We start from the raw sequence: 24,837 nt of genomic DNA on the forward strand, positions 1-24,837 counted from the left end.
GCAACAGATGAGGTGATTTCTTTGGGTCACTGGTGAGAAAGTTAAACCCCTTTTGAGAAGGAGTCAGGACAGGAGGAATCTATTCTTCAACCTTTATTCATCCAAGGAAGGATTTGCAGAGTAGCTCTGTCCTGCTTCACATTCATTCAGTTACACACAGTCACACCTGGGAGCTGCAGTGCAACCAGTTTCCTACTGTTGGCCTCTGAAAACCCAGAGTGAAACAGTTGGGGTTGTTGCTCAGGCCTCTGCATCAGTAGAGGTTGAGGAAGACGAGACTCATATTCATTCACTTCCCAAGATCCAGTTGGTCCGAACACGGCAGCTGCTGAACTTCTGGTTACTAGCCCGCTTCTCCGACTTCTAGGCTACTGTCACTGACTTTGAGATGTGTAAAGTAAGTAAAGGAAGCCACTTTGGACTATCGAGATACATCCATGGTATCAACTGTCTGGCATGGCTTGGAAAAACACGCCTAATACTTCCACACATCATCACGATCTGTCAGGTTTGAGTTTCAGGAGGCTTCTGTGTGGTGCGAACATATGTTATGCACGTCGCAGCCAGGGAAGGAAACTGTTTTGTTCACTAGTCACAGTGGCTGGTGGTTTCCAAAATTCACCATGCAGCCATTTCCGCTGTTTACCCAGCCAGTTTGACTTTTGGGATGGTGCACTCAAAACAGTGGCTGGATACCTGCCAAAGTAGCTTATAAAGTAGACAGACCAGTCACAGTCAAACTTTACTGTGTCTCAGGTGTCCTCCATGCATCAAATCTATCATGTGTGCCATTGAGGCTTGTCACCATGCTTTTGCATTGTTTCAATTTTCCACTAATTTGTGACTCTTGGATATGGTCTATCCAATCAGGGCTTCTTCATAAGACTGTATAAAGCCAATTTAGGCCAAGAGCGAGTTAACCCTAATGAAAATTCTCTATTCTTATAGTATTCTGTTAAAAATGTTTTCTGTGGTACTCAATGGTGAGTTTATGGTGATCATATCATGCAATTTTTTTTAACTCCTATCATTATACTATCCCTATAATATTCCTATAGGGTTTTATCCCTTATGGGCCGATGCATCACTTTAATATTCCTATAGGGAATAGTTTCTATCGTTATAGTTTTGCAGTGATATTTGTATAGTATCCTTCTAAAGTTATAGGATCGTTAGGGAAGTGTGATGATGAATTGCCAAACAGGCTACTTGTGCTCATTTACGCCTCCTGTAATGTATCCAAAATGTCACGGTGCTGATGAGTAGGGTATGCCGTCCGTCTGTAAGTGAGAAGGAGAGGGAGACAAGCCGTGTTTTCTAGACTGCCAAGAATGTGTGGAGTGTGTGTGTGTGTGTGTGTGTGTGTGTGTGTGTGTGTGTGTGTGTGGAGCGGGGGGAGGGAGGGGGGGGACTTGTTTAAGCCAATAGGCAGAGAGCAGCGCTAATGTCATTTCTAGGCGCTTTAACTTGCTGCCAGAGCTGCACAGCGCTCAGCCCTGTGTGCGTCTTTCTCTCTCTCCCTCTCTCCCTCTCTCTCTTCTCTCTCTGATCATGCACTGAAAGACTGTCCATTGAACTGATATCGGACTTGAATCGCCATTTGATGGTATTTGTTGACTGCAGTCAGCCCGGATGCCTCCACAGTCGTGATTTTATTCTGATAAAGGGAATATTCAACCTCGGACCCCGGACCAAGTTACTGCTAGCTGGAGGTGAGTGTCAAGTTTTTGGTTCAGACCCATTCAAATTCAGATTGTTAGTGTTTTTGTTGTCTATTAGGGCTGCTTATATGTTTTTTTCCTTCATTTACCAAATGTTGCAACCACGTCTTAGGCTGTATAGTTTAATGCACATCGCAATATGTGAATGTAGGGATTTGCAAACCGATTTCTGACTGAACCAAACCAGGCTAAATTGCGGTAGATCTAGTTTAGAGAAGCTTGTTTGTCTCCATCTTCCAATGCAAAAAGTTATCATCTAATGCAGTGTGGAATTAGTGTATCCACCAGTTAATGACAATGGTTAGATTGACAAGGCAGAAAGCAGGCAGAAAGAGTCAATTTGTGGCTGTGACACATAGCTATTCCCCGGCGAGGAGTGAAGGAGAGAAAAAAGTGAAACTATAGGGCTGCGTCGGGGGGATTTGGGCTTGGAAAGTGTGTGCGTAAAGACGCAGTAATGGAAGGTTACTTTTTGGTTTCCAGATGTGTGGACTCAGCTGTTGCCTGTCACTCAGGTGGTCTCTCTCTCTCTCTCTCTCTCTCTCTCTCTCTCTCTCTCTCTCTCTCTCTCTCTCTCTCTCTCTCTCTCTCGCTCTCTCTCTCATCTCCTTTTCTGCCTTTAACGAGCTCTTCGAGTGTCTTTCAGGCAGCTCTTTAACTCCTCAAAAATACTCTCACATCAGTGTTGACAGACCGTAGGCCATATCCACAGAAACATTACAAAGTGAAGCCACATCACTTCAACCATACAGAGCGGTTGAGCTAGGAAGGCACCCTGAAAAAAAATCCATCTTAACGTAAGTCCTTTAGTTTCACATTCAGTCTTACGAGCTCATTTTCCTTCAAACAAGTGAAAAAAGTGCGATATGATAATCTCACTTGTTTCCAATGCAATTCAAATTGTTTAAGTGTGATTTTCTTGCCTCCCGTTGAGTAATCTGCCTTGTTCTGACTTGTTTCAAGATATTGTTACTTGTCTCTACAAACTTCCTTGGAAATGCATTGGAAACAAGTGCTTCATCTCAAACCACTGGCAGATAATTTTTCAGCTACATAAAAAAAAAAAAAAAAAAGATTTAAAGACTGAATATGAGACTAAACGAGTTAAAATGTACATTTTTGCAGTGCAGTGTGATCTGTATTGAGGCCAGTGCTGTCACCTAGCGGTGGGAGAGATTTATGAAGATGCCCCAGCGAGCGCAGCAGGCTCTCGGATCCTCTTTATTGTTTTGCCTCAATGTTATACTCTCTAATCTTTCCATCTCTCTAAGCTCTATTTCATGTTTGTTTCTGAAATGTGATTTCAAAAGCGTCCCAGATAAGTGCCGCTTACTGTACACTGCAAAAAATGTCAATTTTAATAAACTGTTTAATCTAGCTTTAACTCTGTTTCTTAAGGAAGTGAACAATTACCTAAAACAATCTGCAGTTGAGCGAGAACTTCACTTGTTAATGCAAAACAGCTTGTTTCAAGAATTTTCTTTAATCACGTGATCATATCTTGAAATTAGACAGATCACTCCACCAGTTTTCAAGATTAAAGTTCTTAAAACAAGCTGATATATGCTGTGCAAACAAGTGAAATTATCTCACCCCAACTGGTAGTATTATTATCTTTTAAAGCAAAAATTTCAAATCTCTAATATTAGATGACTTAGATGACTAGATGAAGTGTGCTTTCCCTGGCAATGCTTTCAGCTTCATGCCATGCAGTATAGCTTCCATCTGAATGCCACGCAGTCTCTGCCTCTCTCTCAGTGGAAATGAATGACAGACCGCTGTGTAGTTAGCTGATCCGGGGCAGCGGAGGATCAGAGCGACAGGATCAGGTGACTGGGGTGTCTTCCCCTCTGTGGGGGGCCGAGCGGGCGGGCGGCCAGACTGTGCTACACGTTGCTGGGGGTATACACACTGCAATGCTAAGCCCCTGTTAATGAGTATGTATCTGTGTGTGTGTGTGAGTGAGAGAGTGTGTCCATGTCTGTGTGTAGTTGTGTGTGCAAGTGCGCGCGTGCATCTGTCTTTTTCTTGTGTGTGCATGCGTATATGTGTGTTTCTGTGTGTCTGCATGTCTGTGTGTGCATGCATGCATCTGTGTGTGTGTGTGTGTGTGTGTGTCAGCTAGCTGTACGGATCTATGAGTTGGTCTACCCAGTTAAGCTGCTGTTAATTGGTCAGCCATTTGAACCACATGGGAGAGTCAAGTCAAGCAGTAGCTCAGGTGATCGGTATGCCGGCCCATCTACTGACTGCTATTGTACATACCATTAATTCAAATGGCTCCAAAACAAAGTGCTTTACATTTTACATTACATTTTAGGCATTTAGCTGATGTAACTTCCATTGGGTGCAGCAGTAGAATAAGCTTACATTTGTAGATCACTAACATAACAAGGAGTGCAAGGGAGATGCAACAAAGTGCAAGAGAGATGTAACAAATATCCCTTTGGTAGCAGGATGGCAAAGTCCGATGGAGAAGTTGTTTGCTAGGAAAAGAAATAAGAGCCAAGGTGAAAAGTTTTGAACAAGGAGAGGAGGAAAATATTACAGGAGGGAAGGATGTGATTCACAGGGGAGGAAGTGAGGTATTTACTGAAGGGACGAGAACTAAAGACAGGCAGTGACTCCTGACTGGGCTTGTAAAGTCAGACGGTTATGAGTCCAGCTTTGGCAGAATAATGTTATCCAAATGTGTGTGTACACTGGAAGCATTATAAATGCTTTTTTGTTTGGTTGTTTCTGCGAGGCGCCACCAACTTTCAGGGAACGTGTTTTGTGCATCAACAACTTCTAAATCAACACAGACGCAGTTTCAGAGCGGTGTCGCTAGATTAGAAGCATGAGGCTTCGTCCTACAGGCCTCAGTCTTCTCATATGCAACCCAGATCCTCATTCTCCAGCGGGGTTTTGGTGCCAGAGAGGAAATCCAGCCTGGAGATTGTTTTGATATTGTTGGACTCCCTCCTGGAAAACCTTTTTGCTCAGCGACTTGAGGGTGTTCTGGATTTAGAGCCATTGGCCGTGCGCTTGGGTCCTCGGCTAAAACACCTCATCTGATTACAGCAGTAAAGCTGTTTGAAGCGCTCAGGATGGGCCGTGTTGCAGAGTTTTTTGCTTCTAGTTGATGAGGTTCATTCCAACAGGAGACATCCACCATTTAAAACAAGTGACACCGCCTGTTAGGATATGACTGATAGTACAGAATGAAAACAAATTATGGAATTATTTAATGGATAGTAGGTAACTTAAATCCTTGGTTGATAAAGTTAACTTTCAGGTAATGAGTTTTCCCCCTAAAAGGATATATAGTGTTTTGGAATACTGTTCAGCACATATACAGTATTTCATTTTTTTTTGTTTGTAGTTACAGCATAGCTAGGCTTTTTAAATATAAACAGCCGGTACATTTGGGACGGTTTGCTGCTTGCCGAATAAGACTTGGAGTTGTGCAGCATCCATGGATTTCTTGTGTCCCAGTGTTTGGGTTGGAGCGAGGATTGGCGCGAGATTAAATAAATGGAACCAATATGAAACATAAACATGAATATGAAGTGTGCGTGTTTGTGTTAGTGAGGCTGTATGTACGCGTGTGCATGCATATGTGTGTTTGTTAGTAAGTGTGTGTGTGTGTGTGACCTCCATGCATTAGTAAGTCAACACTGTTCTGTCTGTATGCCTCTGTCAGCCTAATACCTCAGACCAATATGTGTACACACTGGCATGTTTGTGCTGTCATACAGGAATTAATTGAGCGCGCGGCTGTGTAAATCACTCAAACCTCAGAAAATACACACACACACACACACACACACACTTGCCAAGTTGTAGTCGTATGTCGGGGCCAAATAGTGATGGGCCAATCACTGAATGGGAAAAACAGTGAACAATGAAGAATAGACAAGCTTGCAGCCACAGAAACCAATTAAGCATAGGTAATAGTATCTTGGTTTCATTGCATGTTTTTCAAATTGATATCCTCAGCATTAACCACATACAGCCAAAGCTCTGGGTGTTGACAGCAACAAAAAAAAAGATGTTTTTTTTTAACCTTTATTCATGTAGGTAGGTTTTGTTGAGCATGAATGCTTTTTTTTGGCAGCTCCCTGCTTCATGCACATGCAGTTCCAGAGATTTGGAAACCACCCAGTTTCTACTGTTGGCCTCTGAGCAGCATCACTGGAGCAGCTGGAGGTTAAGTGCCTTGCTCATGAGTACTTAAGCATTAGTTGTTGAGGGAGGGGAGGGTGTTATTCATTTCTCCTGCCCAGAGTTTTCCTGCCACTCGGTGGATTTAAATTGGTAACTTCCTCGGCAGCTAAACACCTTTGGGATTTAGTTCATTTTCTGCCTATTCACACTCGACCCAGCACCCAAACTGGATGTGTGTGTGTGTATCTGTGCTCTTTGCAGGCCGTGTGCGGAGGAGGTGAGGGGGGGGGGGGGGGGGGGGGGGGTGGTGGTGTGAGGGGGACTCCTTGATCTAAGAACCCTAATCATGATCCCTGTGCTCACTGCGTGGTTAGGGACCAAACCCTGCAGCCCGCATTGGCTCCACAAGCCTGGTATTATGGTCAGCTTGTGGAGAGGAAAAGTAATCCAGGGCTTAGAAGAATATCAGACACTGAATAATGGACTCTGGATGGGAGTTGCGCTGAATTCTGTGTCAAAACTTGCAGCAGAGCTGAAATGAAGTTGCCCGCAGCACTTGCTAAGCGATGCACAACGGAGGTGTTTTTGAGAGTTCCTGACTCGTGCCTGCGAGTGAGAGTCGATTTGGCACCACCTTAATTACCTATACACACAGCTCTATTTGATGATGATTAAAGCCGTACACACACACACACACACACATACACACCTGCCCAGACACTGTCGCCAGCCACAGTAGTTATGGAGACATTAAAGATGATGATTATTAGAGGATAATAATTAAAAGGCTTCAAAGCTCGTGCTAAGGTAAACAGTATAGATAGACGCAGAGTCTCGTATAGGAAGACGCGCTCGCTGTACGACAACCACGTAATTATTCTCAGTCAAATGACCACCCTGCGGCAGAGGGAACAAAGTACCAGAAATGATAGCTTTTGCTGTTTCTTTTGATTGGGCAAAACATAAAAGGTCTCCATATCGAGAAAGATTGGTATTTGTATTCATCTGTTGGGTGCAATTTCTGTACATCACTCATACAATTTGCCTCGCTTATCGCTGCTGTCGTGTGAAAACCTCGTAACTCCAACAAGCTGATCTCTTGGGCTTATGAAACTCAGAACCCCTAACTCAAAAATGCATTGTCATAAAGCTAAAAACAATCCTGTTTTTCTTTCTGAAAAGTTGACATTTTGAAGTTTTTTACCCAGCAGCAACAATCAAAGCATAGTCTCCTGTTCAAAACAGCTAGACTCGCTACTGTTTGCCTCATACCAGGAGGATATTTAGAAACAAATCCTTCTAAAGTAGATATCCACCATTCAAAGAAAGTGACACCTACTATTATAAAGTGATTTCTGGCATGACAGTAAATGTCCTTGTTAGGGGTTAGAATAAGTTATGAGCCATCTAAAGTAATTTGCTTACAAAACAGTTATGTTTTTAAGGACAGAATGTGATTTTTTTTCAAACTAGGGAATCTTCATTGTTCAAAAATGTCCAAAATGGATGCAGAGTTTTTTTTGGAATTGGTGAGGAGGGAGGCGGTGTGTGGGTGGACATGTGCACCAGGAAAACATGACTTAGCTTCTGCTGCCTTCAATCCTTAAATTGGTCTCATGTGGTCTCATGTGGTGGACGTTACGTTCCCGAGGCGAAGAGCAGCTCCTGAGCCGAGCGTCTCGACTCAGGCCTAATCAGGGACTTTCTGCTCTCTTTCCTCCTCTCGCTGTGTCTCCCTCTGTCTTTTCTCTCTCTCTCTCTCTCTTACTTCTTCCCCTCTCTCTGACATGCATGAATCCTCAGATGACATGTTTTGCACTGACATTCTCATATATCCGCCTCTCCTGTTTTTCCTTACGCCTGCCTCGATCGCTCTGATCTTTCTTCTTTTTTACATTATCATGCTGAAATCCATCAAATTAAATGTTTCAGGAATGAAGAAAATAATGATGATCTCATTGATGCCCATAAGTTAGAATAGGGCTTCAACAGGTATCAACAACCCAAAGGTCAAGATACTCATTCAACACATAAATGACCAAGGAAACATTCAATTCAAATAAGAAAGTCAGATATGTTGTTTATACCCAACAGCAGCAACTTTCTGCCCACATACCTCCACTCTTTCTCTCTCTCTCTCTCTCTCTTCCTCTACCACTTCACCTTCCTCTCCCGTCTCTCCATTCCACCCATGGCTGTTGGGTGGTCCCCCAGTCTCTGCCCAGTGGTCTTTGGGGAGATGTCCTATCTGTCACTGTAAGTCCATGTTGCCTCAGACTGTCCCTGGAGAACACCGGCCTCTGATTCCTCCAGAGGGGAAATGGCCTCGTCCAATCTGATGCCACCCGGACTCAGGAAACGGCTCATTACGATAAACACGGTGCAAGTGAGGGTGGGGGGAGAGTGCAGGAGATTTACCAAATTCACCAAAAAGTCTGTTTGAGCATTATGGGTAGGCCTGCTTTCAATACAAGATGTGCTTGATACCGAAATGGTGTAGTCGTTGCGTAACAATTTCAAGTGAAATTCAATTTGTACATACACAACCGAACCGTGTCAGGCATTTTGGAGCGGCATGTTTGCTGTTAGAGAAGTATTTCTCAAAGTGAAACCCGCTCTTTCTAATGAGAGGTATAGCGTCTTCTTATATAACCCCCCCACCCCCCACCCCCCCACCCCCACTCCCTTAAACAAGCTCCAACTGCCTTTGTGCTCTGTGGTTTGTAATCAAGTACCGGCGTATCCTTCAGCTAGGACAATTTCATCTCCGAGAGAGGGAGAATGTAAAAGATATTCACCCATCGTGGTTAGCTGATGAAAGCTTGGGGCTTTCCAAGCGCTCTTCGAAAAACCAATACAAACAGTGATTTGACTGTCGTCTCGGTTTCGGTGGCGCTATGAGATCCGCCGTTTTTTTTTTCTTCGTGAAAGAGAGCTTAAATTGCCACTTGCATTAATGAGGTAGTAAATAAATGTCTTTTGTGTTTACACTAATGACCTGAAAACCCAGACAGTAAACTGGGGGCTAAATTGCATCAGGGAGGCTTTCATTATCTCCAGCCAGCCACCCGTGAAATCCAACATGTGAGGGCCTGCATGTGTGTGTGTGTGTGTGTGTGCATCCATGCATTCGTGCACACCGGCATTTGTTTGTTTGCATGTGTTTTAATGCATGCAAGACCTCTCGTGTGTGTGGGTCTGCTTGAGTGTGTATGTGTGTGCACGTTTCCTCCAGAGAAGGAGAGAAAGCCCTCCTGGAATCCCCCTCAGGGCCGTTCAGACATCTGGTTGCGGATGGAGAGCTTATATCTCCCAGTAATATGTCCCGTTAAGCCCTTGGGAGCCGCCGCAGCGCACATCATTACAACCCTCCTCCGGCTCCGCTCGGAACTGCGCTGAAACCCTATCGTTTCGTTCAGAGGGCTACAAATATGCTGTATATCCTTTATACTGCTTCCTCCCCCTGTCCGTCTCCCATCTGTTGCAGATTAGTCTCCAGTGTGTGTGTGTGTGTGTGTTTAGAGAGCCGAGCCCGTCGCCGAGCGGGACTGATAGTAAACCCAGAAGGTTTTAGTCAGAACTGTCAGGTAGGTCTGAATTAACAGAGAGGCCAACTGAGGATATGGCTGGCTGAAAGGAAGGGGAGGGGGGGTTAGAGAGAGAGAGGGGGGGAAAGAGAGGCCCGAAATTAGCCAGCAAGCCCACCAAACGGTTTATCTGTTTACCCATGAACCTCAGGCCCGCTACTCGAGGGTGGGTGTGGAATGCCGCAAGCCAAATTCAGCCGCAGTCTCTGGGAGAGGAGGGACGCAAACACCCCGCCAAACAGCCGACCACGCCACCTTCCCTGTGATAGCGAGTTTATTTGACTATCGAGCTAAATGCCTCTTTTCAAAGCGGCGTCCACATAACACGTAGACTCGGTATCTGTCGCCCCCGTGGGATCCAAACCCGCCACCAAAATGTTACCGCTCGACCATTTTATTATCCCTCTCTCTCACTCACACACACTTCTCCCTCTCTCCGTCTCTGGCTCCGTAACCCATATAGAGCTAAACACAAAAAAAAAGCGCCTTGGGAATCGGCTGTGGAACTGAAGGCTATATGGTTTCACACACACCCTTCCCCGACACTAGTCCGGCTTGAGAACTGTGCCAGCCCATGTAGGCCAAACTCCGGGGCCCCGAGTGTGACAAAGTGCCTGGAGCAGCGAGTTCGGTCAGACCGGCCGTTCCCAGCTCTTGTTATGTTTCCAGTGGTAAATTATGGGAAAGTAAGTCTACTGGTTGTGTAATATGCAGTCAGTGTTTGTGTGTGTGTGTGTGCGTGTGTGTGGGTGTGTTTGTTCCGCTTGACTGATGCGCCATCCCCTCAGGGGCCTGTCATTAAGCCCATGTGTACACAACCCCATTCCCTGGCCTACATCTATCTTCTATACAAAAATGCATGGGGGAATCGCACACGTATACACACGCACGCACACACACACACATACGCATAACAAGCGGGCTGTGATTGAGTGTGATGCAATGCTCCCGGTGCTCTTGCATGATATGTCATCATGTGTAGCTGTTTTTTGCATTCGGTTCTCACATAGCTTTCGATTTGTCATTCATAGGCGACGCGTCCGTCAGGGAAGTTTGAGTGGCACATCTCATTAAAAGTTTTGAGTCACTGTTTCTTTTGGCTGACACATGTGACACTGTAAATCATTTCTGTGTCTCTGTGAGAAAGATAGATAGATAGATAGATAGATAGATAGATAGATAGATAGATAGCAGGACCACATGTAATGCCATTAACATTACTGCAATTCTCCCAGTTCTCTTATCAACAATCAACAATTGTTTTTTTGAACGGGTGCAGCTGGAATGCGTCACTTATTTTCCTGTTAACAAGAACAAGATAAACTGGTTTCTTATCTTTTCCTTTATTATAGTCGGCTCTCCATCTCTGGCCTAATAATAAATGTCTAATATCTCTTTGTCTTTTTCTTCAAGCAGAGCAGCTGGAATACGTCACTGTTCTCCTGTTAACAAGAACAAGACAAGCTGGTTCTGATCTTTTCTTAAATTAGTATAGTTTGTCGGCCGTCCATCTGTGGCCCAATCGTAAATAATGAATATGACCTCTCTTACTTTCTCATTATCACAGCAAAGCGTAGCCGCTGGAATAAATAATTGTTTTCCTGTCAGCATGAGCAAGACAAACAGGTTCCTGACTTTCACAATTATTTTTGTCTGTTGTCCTTCCATCTCTACTCCAGTCGTAAATATCTAATATGTCTGCTCTTTCTCTTTTTCTTTTTCTTTCACTGTCTCTTCTACAAACTCTGTTCTGAACTAGAGTTAGTATGTGTGGGTATTGATGTACTGTAAGGCAATAGTAGCCAAAATAGTGTGATCGCACTGGCTGCGTTTTCAACAAGAAGCATGACGGCATTGAGCTTCACACACACACACACACACACAGACACACACACACACACACACACACACACACACATACACGCAGACACACACATATAAATGCACAGACACACACACAAGCTCATGTTTCACAGTGGTTACAGTGACCTCTGGGTTCTATTAAAGAAGGAATGCATCACTTAACAATATCAAATTAGTGTGTGTGTGTGTGTGTGTGTGTGTGTGTGTGTGTGTGTGTTGGGTGGGATGCACAAGGTTCTCTCTTCTCTCTCTCTTTCTCTCTCTCTCTCTCTCTCACACACACACACACACACACTCACACACACACACGCACACACACACACACACACACAATCACACTCACATGCACTGTACTATAGTGAAAATAGGAGTCTATTGTTTCCCTAATAGGTATTAGAGCTGTGATGGTGTGTTTCCCACCTATAGTCCAGTTCCTCATTGAGCTGGTAAGAGTGTGTGAAGGTAGCCCCTCACTCCATGCTAATTCCTGGTATTATAGAGGCTCTTCACACTCTTTTGTGGGGAGAAAGTGGGAAAAGTGGTCCTGTTTTCAATGGCCTCCACCGTTTTAGCTCAAGAACTCAAGACTTCAGACTTCACATTCATTTTATTTTTATTAATACGGTGAATATGCAGGGATTTGTCCTGGTGACATTGGTGCAGGGACTAATCATCTCTATTTGGCAAGTAAAATAAATGGATAGGAGTTTGTCTTGTTGATGTTGGTGCAGATACATATCAACAAGTAACATAGTAGCAGTAGAAGATGCATACACCTTCCTTCAGCGTTAATAGTTCATTATAAAATGATGCGTCCAGCATTAGGAAACACTGACAGCTTTACATAATAACTGCCAACATGAACGTAAAATCCATTGAAGACCATCTTTTATGTTATTAGACCTTTATCTGTCAAACACTGAGATGCAAATTTTAACATTTCAACATACGCTTTTTTCAAATTGGATATATAATCCCTCAATTGTCTGTCGGCTGAAATAGCATCACAGTATTCTACATTGTAGCCAAGAGGATATTTTAGCTTGGCGAGGCATTGTAGCCTACAGGGACATCTAGGACTCGTGTGCAATTGGATTCAGGTGGAGACAAGTATAAGCAGTTTAAGTGAGGTATACCAGGCCAAATCATGGCAGATGTTTGGGATAGCCGACCTCTGGACATGTTCGATAGAAGCCTCTGTACTGTTTTGACAAACCTTTTAGCCTCGAAATAGCATAATTCTTCAACATGCTCTAATCTGCTTGTAAGTAGTCAAGGGATTTATAGAAAATCCACTAGAAGCTCAGAATAATTCCCTACATATCCAGGGATAGAGGCGGAGCCAAAAGCAGGGTGAAGATTGACAGATGCACATGTGAGGCAGAGTGGTAGCAGTAGAGAGCTGTTTATCATTTCCAATTTAAAGAGGTTTCTTTCAAAATTAGATACTGACCATATGAAAAAGTCACATCTGCCTCAAAATAGACACAATTAAAACAAATTACTTAATTACAAATTACTTGTTACTTACAGATTGAATCCTCTTTATTTAGAGATAATGAATGATGAACAGTCATCATTTTCTCCGTAAATGGATTCATAACATTTTGGAAACAAGAACAGCTTTTTGGAGTTATTGTTGTATTTATTCAATTAAGATTGTGTCCACAATATGTTCATGAACATTCCCCAAGACAAGGTCTGGATGGTTTTCACTGCTGACATCTTCGGCAAATCAGCTAAAATTCAATTTCCTTGAATTAAAAGCAGCTGCTTTTTAAAAGAGTTGTACTGAAAACCCCCATTCCCCACACACTTTCTGCTGACAAGGAGAAAGTGTATTTCATATAGGAGCAGGGGCTACAAACAGCTGATTTCAGTATTTTGGATGCACCACTCAAAGTAATAGTTACCCAAAGTAATAGCCCAAGTCTGCATATGAATAAAACTTCCCACAGTATCTTTTGGCTCATCTGAGGAACTTTGCAGCCCTTGTTTCCAACCCAAACCAAACCCAGACAACGTTATTAATCCTGTGATAAATCACTGTGATGAAGGATGCATCAAGGCAAGCTTCATGTCCACAGGTTTCCAGTCTAGCCAGGGAGGGCACTTGTAAACACAGGGTCGGTTAAAGGGGACAGCAATAAAGGTTATGTGACTGTTAGGATCTGTATGGCTGAATCCCACTGGCCTGAGCTGAGCAGAGATGGTGTTGTGGTAAAGATCGTCGCCTCTTGAAATATCTGTCTTGGTATTCCTACTGTCTCAATAAAGATTCAAAGGGAACGGACCGCCCATTCTCCTCTTAAAGAAAACTGAGCTCAGCATTTCAGTCAACAGCATGGGTAAAGCTTAGTCCATGTACACTGATGACATTGTGAACCAGAATAATCTGAACTGAGGTCAGTGCTTCCCAGCCCAATCCTCACTGCCGATCCCATCACAGGTAGTTGACAATTTCCTGCTTTTTATGGCACTTTTATTGGCGTTTCTATTGTTCCAGAGGTGTGTAGGTGACACCCTGTGGCAGTTAACAAACCTTGGCACGGGGTTTTATGGCCAGAAACCTCAATCACACTATCGGCCCGGGAGTGTCGAGGAATATTAACACTGACCTGGTAAGACTACTGAGCAACACTTCCACGGCCCTGATATGCAGCGGCGGGTCTTTAGGAGCTGGCAGTTGGCGGGTCTTGTTAGCGAGGGCTAGAGATCCATTTCCTGGTGTGAATGGCTGCTGAGAGGCGTCTGTCAGTGTGTGAATGGGGCTGAATGGGGAATTATAATGGATGCGAATTGAGATGTGGATCTAATGTCTCTCTGTGAAGTGGGTTGGAGTGTGTGTGTATGTGTGTGTGTGCGTGTGTGTGTGTGTGTGTGTGTGTGTGTGTGTATGTGTGTGTGTGTGTGTGCATATGCACTATGCCAATTTGAGGTAAACAGGATTTCAATGATCTCTTTATTCATCAAGTACAACAAATGTAGAGAAATGTGTCTAATTTGTCAATTAACATAGTAACACATGTACCAAGTACCTCAGGCTGCAGATAGTGCTGAAGTGATTAGTTGATTAATGGATTAGTTGATCTACAGAAAATTAATCGATTACAACTTTGATAATCACTTAATCATTTTAGTCCAAAAACAGACATCTGCTAATTAAAGCTTCACAAATGTTAAAATTTGCTTGCTTTTCTCCATTTTATATCATTATAAAATGAATATTTTGGGGGTTTTTTTGGCTGCTGACTTTGGCATTACTTTTGACATTTTATCGACTAAATGACTGATTAATTGAAAAAATATATAAACGTTAAACGACACACACGGTACAGGGACAACAACCTCACATTCAGGGCAAGGGGACAGTGCAAGACATACAGTAGACTAGACATAACACCAAAAATATATATTCAGCATTCATTCACTATGTTCAATGGGAGGAAAAAAATTACAGGACGGAAACATCAGGGTTAAGTTGTTGTGTCAGGTCATGGCTCCAGCAGGGGGCCGGGGAAGTGTTAGAAATGCCCCCATGGTGCTTTATCTGTCTGGGCTTGTCAACTTCAGTTCAGCAGTGGTTTTTCAGTTAGTAAGTGTACTTTTTCATCATTTGGCTAGTTGACGCTCTTACCAAGAGTGATTTACAGTGAGTGAGGGGTTCAATGTCTTGCTAAAAGATGCTGAGACAGAACACACTGTTGATGAACACACAGTGGCTGTTGAAGGATCAAACCTGTGGCCTTCAGGTTACGTGACAGCGTTTCCATTGCTGCCCGCCGTGCCATTTGTAATCAGAGTTATTTAATTCTGGGTTCCAGGAACAGTTTAAAAAACAAGAGGGCTATTGTGGTTCAAAACCTGGGTAGGAAAGCTGTTTGCACAATCTTGCACTACTCATCCTGTCTGCCAAAGCCTTTGTGCTCTACGCTACTTTAACATCAGGAATTATGCCCATGCTCCATCTAGGTTTGGCTTTTTATGACGAACTGTCCTTCTGCTATGCAACAAGTTGAGACATGTCAGTGTCCTTGTTGATTTCCCTTTTGAGCAACCAGAGGGACGTCTCCCCTGATATTTGCATTCAAAGGGAAGACCAAGTGATCATTAAATCCCCAATTCCCTCCTGGGGATCAATCCATCAAACACTCTATCTGTCTGTCTGTCTGTCTGTCTGGTTGTACTGGCAGTGCCAAGGTGTGAATTTGAGTCATGCATGAATATAAAGCAGGGCATTGCTGAAAAAGAGCATGCGTGCTCAGCAAACCGTCCCTGCATAAATAAAGGTTAAGAAACGGCCGCATTCCCACTTTAGTTCTGTTCCAATGCACAGTTGAAATACACTGCCAGAAGGAGTGAGTAAGTGTGCCGCGTGTCTGTGAGAGTGTGTGTGTGCACCCAGTGTGTAGTCTAGACTTGGTCTAGAGTTTCAAGTACAGAAAAGGCCACTAGATCTTGTCTGGACCCCCGTCCAAAACTTCTGCCAAGGGAAAATAACTCTGCTTAGAAAGTCCTTGATCAAAAGGTTGCTGTCCAGATTACTTTTGACTACTGAGACTAGGGTTAGACCGATATATCAGGCCGATATTGGCCTTTTATTAAATATTGGATATTGGCAAGTCATGTTGTCCACTGCAGATATGATGGAGGTTCCTACCTGAACAGTCTATAAGAACCTGCAATTAAATTTATTATTTTTTTTAAAAGGCAGAAAGTTTTCCCATAGTTACCCCAAAGATTTAATAGGTGGGGAGGGTCACCTTGCCTTAAAAAGCTGCTAACCCACCAAAAACCTTCAGTAGTATTGGTTTCAGTGGAGAGTTTTAGTGTCCCATAGTCTAAATGCTGTTTCAGACTAAAACTCTGGGGGAAACACTAAACACCTGTCATTTCTTGGTATTAAATAGGTCAAATTTAAAGAAATTTCAGTTATCTGTGAAACTACTAAGATCTGTACTTCTGTATGTGTGTGTTTCTGCACATGCGCTATGTGTGCATCATGTGTATTTGTAAGCACCGGGGTCAAAGGTCGCTGCATAAACCCTCCATTAGTTAGTTCGTGCTCATCAGCCTTGGACATGTGAATGCGGCCAGGGCATCATCCATTCAGCACATGTCCAGCGGCCCGGCAGAGTGCTGAAATATTACGTCTTCGCCTCACAATGGCTGCTGAGGGGAAGGGACAACCCAGTTTACAAGGGGAAGGGAGGAAACTGCAGGAAATGCAACCTAGGTGTCTCTCGCATAACTTCCTGATGTTACATGGAAGGCAACGAGGTGCTCGTCTCCGTCTGGGACAGAAAGTTCTAGTCTCCTGAGGAGGGAAGAAAGGGAGTTTGGACATAATTTTTTAGCGGGTTAGTTAAATTAGTTTACAATTTTTTAAAATACACGTTTAAAGCCCACATGCATCTAAAAATGATAAAGGATGATAGCAAAGCAAAGTGACACAGATAGCACTCTAACATTATCATGACTCCCTAAAACAGAAAAATTACAAGTTTAATTTAATAACCTGAGTGTGTATAGACACTTTAGACACTTCACACACTTTTGCACAGTCTCTCACTGTCTCTCTGTCTTTCTCTTTTGGGAGGAAGCAGAGGAGACGGCAAGGTCAACTGTCCTCTGTGTGTTTTCTAAAGGAGCCTGGCTCCTTGGCCACAAGCCCGGCCCAATCTGAAAGGCCGATATCTGCCTATTGTCTGGGAGAAAGACACTCATCCTAGGACCTGTCTTCTATTCACGCGAGTGCATTTCTCACCCAGTCATTGTCTCTTTGGCTATGTGAATCAAGTGTTTGTCTCCCTTTAATCCCGGTCACGAAAAGGGATTTTTTTTTTTTGCTTGAGGTTGTCCTCTGTACCCCGCTACCTGAAATAAGATTTCCAGAGCTTTAGAAATGCATATCCAGATAAATATCTCCAGTAGGAAACTCGATGCACATTATTCTAAGGGCTAAACACAAAGTGGCTTTTGCGAAGCGGTGCCAAGACCCCTGGAAAACTTGAGAGCTTTTCTGAAAGGTTTACCCTCTGACAGGGCTGCCAAGCTCACTCGCGCTCTCTCTTTCTCTCTCCCTCTGTCTCTCTCTCTCTTCCTCCCTCTCTCTCTCAATTTCAAATATGCTTTGGCATGCCAGGAAAGAAGCCCATGTTGGCGAAGCACATAGAGAATCTCATCTCTATGCACACAGGGAATCTCTTGCTCTCTCTTTCTGTCACTCCATCTTACTCTCCCTCTCTCATCCTCTCTCTCTAAGCTAGTTAGCTAAATGAGTCATGGCCATTTCTCATTTGTAACAGGTAATTTGGCATGTGACAAACAGTTCTGTTGCCTTCCCTGCAAGTCACTTCGTGGGGTTGTCAGGGGAGAGGGCGCCTTTGTCTGCCGGACAATTGCGTAAACTCATTTGTCATTTAGACTCTTTAAATGAAGCCATTGCGGCTTTTCAGCCTTTCACAATGACGGATGGCGCAGACCTTGTCCAAATAAATCACATCAAACCTCCCTGGCATGTCAACTGAATTTGTCGTATGTTGTCCACTGTTGTATGAGGTGGACTGTTTTCTGTACTGGCTGTGCAAACTGAATTTCCCTCCGCACAATCAATGCAACTGTATTGGATTTTTATAATTTTGCATCTACCTCATCAAAAATATGTATAAAATGTGTAAAGAGCAATATTTTAGGGCTAATTTTGGCAAGGAAATTGTTCTATTGTGGCGATTTTTAGACAAAAATACTAATAAACAAAAATACAAAAATGCTACGAGTTCTGCTCCAAAATGCTTTATATCCAATTTGTAAATCTACATATTTAATGTGAATGTATATGTACTTTGTTTACATTTTGTGATATCAGTCATTTTGTATTAGTAGGTGTTCCTTTTTTATAAATGGAGGATATTTCAATTTGGAACAAAACTCTTCACTTCTCGTTCTGATTGATTGTCAGGAGTTTCCTGAGGTGAAGTGCTCTAGACAATAACATCATTGTGATTGGCTGAAGTGAGAGATGAGAGCTGGGGACCCCTCTCCTCTCACTCATTCACATCTTCAAAATAGGAAAGAGGGTCGGGTGGGGGTGGAGGGTTGTTGCGGACAGATTCCTTTCGTGAGAACTTCCTGAGATGGATGAGATTGACTTGGGAGGAAGGACAGTCAATATTCAACCGCAGTAATCCTCCGAAAAAACCCAGCAAGACAAGAAGAGTTCATTACATTGTAAAAAAAAATATATATACATTATACATATATTATACCATTTTGGAAAGAAAAATCATTACCTGCCTCTTTTATTCAACACCTCTAACATATAGAGGATTTGTCAAAGTGTTATTATGCGATCAATTATTTTGTTAAAGGTGGTTTATGGTCTATTCCATTTTGGAACCAAACCCTTCAAATACTACAGTTATGGACGGATTTGTTTATGTAATCCATTTCAAACCATCTGTTTTGTCATTGAGAAAACAGAGCAGCGCGACCAAGAACATTTGTGTCCACTATGTGATCTCGTCAACGGCTGAATAGAGATGAATGTGACATTATTAGGGCAGATGATATCATATGAATCAGGCTGGATAACCTCAGGAACCACTTGATGACAGAGCTGCAGAGGGAGAGAGAGAGAGAGAGAGAGAGAGAGAGAGAGAGAGAGAGAGAGAGAGAGAGTGGACAGTCATCTGGATTATAGACAGATATTTTATGCTCGAGGGGAAAAGAGAGGGCATGAGAAAAAGAGAAAGGAGAGCAATGATGTAGCAGTAAATAAAAACTATAATGTCTAATTGCTGATCAGCATAAGCCAAACAACCACCAATCTAAACAAAAATCAATCAAATGTACGCTCTTTTACAATTTTGATGCCACAAATTTATGTCATAAAGATTTATATCAGCCGTAAAAGGTGAGTAAACTATTGTGCAATTTGAAAGGTGGTAAAATTGAGTTTAGGTGGGTTTACCCTCCACTATATCACTGGAGGAGAGCGGACAGTCATCTGGCTTGTAGGAAAGAGAGAGAGAGAGAGAGAGAGAGAGAGAGAGAGAGAGAGAGAGAGAGAGAGAGGGGAGAGTGGTCATCTGGCTTTCAGGAATCTTGCAAACCAAGTTTGGAGGGGGGGGCAGGGTGGAGGGTTTGGTGTGACTCTGGTGGAGGAAGGGGTGGAGAGATGGGAGGGGGTGGGGGGGTGTTGACTCTCAAGTGTGTGTGTGTGTGTGTGTGTGCGTGTTTGAAGTGCAGTGACAGGCATGGCGGGGTTGGGAGGGGGGTTGGAGGAGGTGGAGAGGGAATGAGGGAGGGGCCGACGAGCCTCGGCTGCCCCAAGAGCACACACACACCCTCACAGACACCACACACACACACACACACACACTCTTGCTCATCCACTCAGACGCACACTCACTGGGATCGGAGACACTCAAGATAGAGACGTCACCTCCTCTGCTCTTTGGACCGCTGTGGATGCATGACTAAATGAGGAGCTCAGTCGTTTCGTGCAGACTTCCTCGCAGCTGACTGTGGCTTTCAGAGGCCGGCGAGACGCAACACGGGAGCTGCGGGGGAATACTTCCTGAGTGGGATCTGGATCAGATTAGAGCGTGGATCTTTAGGGCCGATGTTGCGGACATGTAGCCAGAGCCAGAGCGCTGCGACCGGGGGATTGTAGAATTGATTGAGAGCCTTATGTGGAGGTGGCAAGAGAGGAGCATGCTTTTCCTGGAGGTAAGATCAAAATAAGATTGATAGTCGACTAAGACTTAGGTCAGTACATTCCCTGATACTTGGAAATGCATAAGGCCACTGTTGAATAAAGAGTTATACTGCGGAAAATAGGCAACTTGCACCTAAGTTCCACTACAGCTTAGATCCGTTGATGAGCAGGCATGCAGTGGATTGTGGGAGGTTTCCTCGGCTTTTGTAAAGCAGCACATGAAGTGTTGAAAGAGAGCTGAAGAGAGTGAATGGCTAAGCTTAGCTCAAGATTACAGAGCTGTTTGTGAGTGGCAGGCAGCAGTGAGGTGATATTGTGTGTGTGTGTGTGTGTGTGTGTGCTCTCTGCATGTGTGTCTGCCTTGTGATAGCCTATGTATGTGGTTGCATGTCTGGGTCTTACTGTTTGTGTTTGTGTGTGTGTGGACAGCAGTTGAGGTGATATTGTGTGTGTGTGTGTGTTTGTGTGTGTGCAGGTGGTCTCGCTCAAACTGTGTTAATTCTCCGGTGCACCCCCTGACACCCATTTGGCCTTAGAATAACACTCTTCGCCAGTCAAAGAGCGATGACCTCGGCCTTTGAACTCCACAATTTAATGGTTTTCCTAAAGCAACTCCCATGACGTTTAGGAAAAATAGACTTTTCTTTTTTCAGCTTTACATTCAATTAACTGTTTTGGTTTCGGCAACTGCTCGATATCTCGAAGTCCGTCTCACAACAGGACACTAGAGCTATAAGTGTTCCACCGGTTTGGATTTTTGCATGAATATCTTCTCACTTAGAGAATATGATACACTTTGACACAATCTGGAAAAGTCATACCTCTCTTTACATTACGATCCATTGAGTTTGTTAGCCTGAGGTTGTGTTCATTTGAAAACGCTATGTATTTGACTAACTAATTTCTTCGGCCTCGGTCGGCCAAGGAAAGCCCCTTTAGACGTGTCAGTTAACTGGGGAGGCACACACAGTTATCCGTTAGCTGGCTACATCTGGCCCGTGTTTACACAGACCCAATGTTGTGACTCCTTAAATGCCTTTTTCAAAAAGTTTCCCTCCTTAACCCCCTCCGCCTCCCCTCTCACGTCTCGACCGTGGCCCGGCCTTAGAGGGGGAGCGGGTGGACATTTTGTTTTTGTTTTTGACAAAGACAGACATTGTGTTATTGCCAAGGGGTGACATGGTGTAATGTGAGTTGCTGTGTATGTTGGCTCAGGAATCCACGGTCGCCTTTTCCCCGCAACTTCTGAGATGAGAGGCAGGAGAGCCAGAGGACAGAGGAGGACAGACAGGGTTAGAGGAAAGGAGAGTTCATTAGTTAGGTAAACTCTCAAGAAGAAAAGACACTCTGAAGGTGCAAATTATTGGTCCATAAATTAAAAAGAAATGAAAAATTGAACTGATTTCTCCATGCATATGAAAATATACATTTTAAAATATATGTTATACATGTTAAAATATATGTTTTTACTATTATGTTCCGGGTAAATGCCACTACAAGTGTGTCACGATACTGATCATTAAACAGGACAATGGATGACCTAACTGGTAGGTCATCACACTTAAAGCAATCAGTCTGGTCATGGCCGTTAATATCCACTGCATGACAATAGACACACTGTGGAAATCAACAATACAAAAAGAGATGGACAATCTGTTCAAAAACAAAAACACCGATTCCTTTTTTCTTAAATATGTTAGATGCAGGGCTTTAATTTTTAAAGCCCTGGTGTGGCAGCATGAGTCTATACATACTGATATTTGAGTGGTAAAAAATCCTATGTGTTTTAACCTTACTGAAAATCACAGACCTCTTTGGCAAATGCTTACCCATGTGAATGTGACAGATTTACACTCCGACTTTATCAATCACAGGCACAGTAATTTTGATGCCTAACTTTTCTTACATGTCCACTCAGTTTGTACATGATGTTTGCAATGTTATGGTTTTGGTGGCTGGGTGGCCCTGAACCCAGAGAGATTTGATCCCTGCAACAGCCAATGTGTGTCCATCAACAAATGTTCTGTCAAAGTCGCTCTGGTTAAGAGCCTCAGCTCTATACCTGAAAAAATGTACATGGAAACTTTAGCATCGGGAATAACCCTGTATTCTTAAAATGCAAGCCGGCAAAAATGACTTCTTACAAACAACTATAGCACCATGGATATAGTGGCACAATATAATCTTAGGGGGAAAAAAAATGACTTCACCTATTTGCACCACTTAACTAGGCTTAACTAGGCTACGTGAGATAAAGCCATCAACTGTGCAGAAGAGGTTAGAAAAGCTTCTGAGTGATAACATTATCTATCCTACCATAAAACCTGATAGATTAGTCACTGAACAACAAAGCAACACCCAAATAACCCCCTTGCCCTGTGATAAGAGCTGTGGTTTGAGTTTTAACAGCATTCATAATCTGCAAATTCTGTGTTTTGAGGCCCTGAGCCCTATTTAAATGGAATTCAACTGTATGCTAATTGGGGCAGTCTTTCCTCATTCCTGTTACTGGGGTTCAGCTACATGGTGAGCTGTGGTAAACCATGAGGGTGAGCGGAGCAGACAGAATTGACATTTCTATATGGCTAGGGCTGCACTCTCACAACATTTGGCTTCTATATTGGGACACATTAGCTGAGTTCAGTTGCTCTCAGCATTTTTGGCCGCTTGCCAAATGGAGCAGCAGGGAGGCGTAGTGATTAGGGAGACAGTCCTTCGACCGGAAGGCCCTGGTTCAAACCCCCGTGACTGCAAGCATCCGACCTGCTGAAGTGTCCTTGAGCAAGACACTGAATCCCTACCAGCGCCATGGGTGCTGCTCTGTAGCTGACCTTTGACCTTTCTGTAGAAGAGGCACAAGCAAAACGATAATTTCTATTTTGGGGATCAATAAATTATCGCAAAGAAAAAGCACATGCAGGAAGGGAGAGTAACCACACATGGAATAGTAAACTATGACACCAATGGATGATTTCTAACAGTGTTGTCACAGTACCAAAAGAGGGATTTCAGCCCAAGTCACAAGACACAGTTTAAGGTATAAAATGATACAACAGGGAAATAAAAATGATAACTGAAACAGTAAAATGATCTTAGACACTGTTTCACAATCTCCCTGCTCTCACATGCCAACAACAAAACAGAATGGAGTATAATATTATCTAAAGTAATTCTGGAAAAACTCAAGTTTCTCACATCAGCTAATGCAGAATGTTTTCAGTACTGGCACACCAGGCAACAATAATTTATATTTTCCCTTTTCAGGTTATTTCAACTCAGCTATTCAGTTTAGACTGTGGCACAAGCATTGCTCTAAATGAATTGAATTGACAGCTTGCATAATGTATCTGTAGTTTTGTCGATAGAAGCCATCAAGACCTTAATGTGTCTGAGGACGCCTCTTTTGTCTGAAGATCAAACCTGCATAGAGTTTGGAGGGGCTGTGTGAAGTTTCCGACTGTTTTTACCCAAACAAGGTCTATTCTGGTCCAAATTTGCACGTCAAAGAGGCAGAACAGTGCAAGGCAAAGCAGAAGTGGCTTTTTCAACACCTTGAGACCAAAGCGCTGTTATCAGGCAGAGGGGGCTCTGAAGAACATGGCTGGTGAGATAAGAGGGCTACTGCTGAGGGTGGGAGACACAGCGAGGAGACTGATTAATCCCTATTCATGTACAGACCAACTCTTATCAGCTTGTAAAAGGGAAAAAAAGCTCAGTTTGAAATGCTACTGAAGGTGCTTGGATTCAGTTACAGTTTAAGTGTGTGCAGACTTTTTAGGATTGCTGTTACTTTTTCGCGCACTACTACATCTTATATTTTTGCCACCCCCTTCATTGCTATTTTTTGGTTTTCCTAATCACAACCCATGATGAATGTAAAAAAAACATCCACTTGCGTAATAGCTATTCTCCTCTCTTCACATATGCACAGTAACATCTGTGCAACACCGCTGTCCCAACACAACCTGGTAAACTGCTTATAATTTCACTACCATGTTCAGTACTTTATAGATCAGTGGATAAGAGTGACAGATGTCAGGTGGCTAACAGCCAATGGAAATTCCTGTTGCATAATATTATGTCAGAGTATTACAATCGTAGGTTATAAGAACTGGCTAAATGTGCCGGATGTGCTACTCTTTGCACATCGGCATAGAAAAAAGCAGTCCTAACAAGACCAGAGGTCTTTGATATATAAGATTTTACACTGAAGCACAGCAAGTGAATGCACAGATTTGTACTCTACTAGAAATAATGGAATCGAATGGAAAAACAGACCTTTCAACCTACTGTACCTAACAATGCAGCTGTTATATCAGCCTATATGCTATTCATGCAACGTGAGCTACTTACAGTAAGGCAGAAGAGTGTCATGTACCCCTCACCAGGATGACATTCAGCCTAGTATGGTTTCCCACTGAATAAATGTACAATTCTGTACCCATACTGGCAAAGTACAGTATGTTTTTCCATTGTATATTGTCAGTATGTTTGGCTTCTAGTACCCTTTGAAAATGGGAAGGCACTAAATATATTTGAGTGCCTTATCAAGCATGCTTCTATAATGGATGAACAACACACCACACTACACTAATGGGGTGGAAAATAACATCTTTGCATTAGCGGTGATTTGTGAATGTGACTCAAGTGGTGCTGAAGAGGTTTGAATGGTGACAGCATGGTAATGGTGTGATGTGGTAATGAGAAACTTTTTCCTCTCGTCACTCTTTTCCCTTTCTCTAGGGAACAAACTAGCTGATTCATGTCTCATTTTGAGAGATTTCTCTTTGTTCAT

The 24,837-nt window shown here is 43.2% G+C and overlaps 1 protein-coding gene across 1 annotated transcript in view; it reads left to right on the plus strand.

The window, feature by feature from the left end:
• Nucleotides 1-1,544: 1,544 nt before the first annotated feature.
• The window catches only part of LOC139911452 (prickle-like protein 1), a 35,552-nt gene continuing 12,259 nt past the window's right edge, over nucleotides 1,545-24,837 (plus strand). The window contains exon 1 of the mRNA XM_071898989.2: nucleotides 1,545-1,712. The gene's annotated coding sequence lies outside the window, so the exon portion shown is untranslated. The remainder of the gene's footprint in view (nucleotides 1,713-24,837) is intronic.

The sequence above is a fragment of the Centroberyx gerrardi genome, chromosome 24 (assembly GCF_048128805.1).
Source record: "Centroberyx gerrardi isolate f3 chromosome 24, fCenGer3.hap1.cur.20231027, whole genome shotgun sequence".
NCBI classification, from domain to species: Eukaryota; Metazoa; Chordata; class Actinopteri; order Beryciformes; family Berycidae; genus Centroberyx; species Centroberyx gerrardi.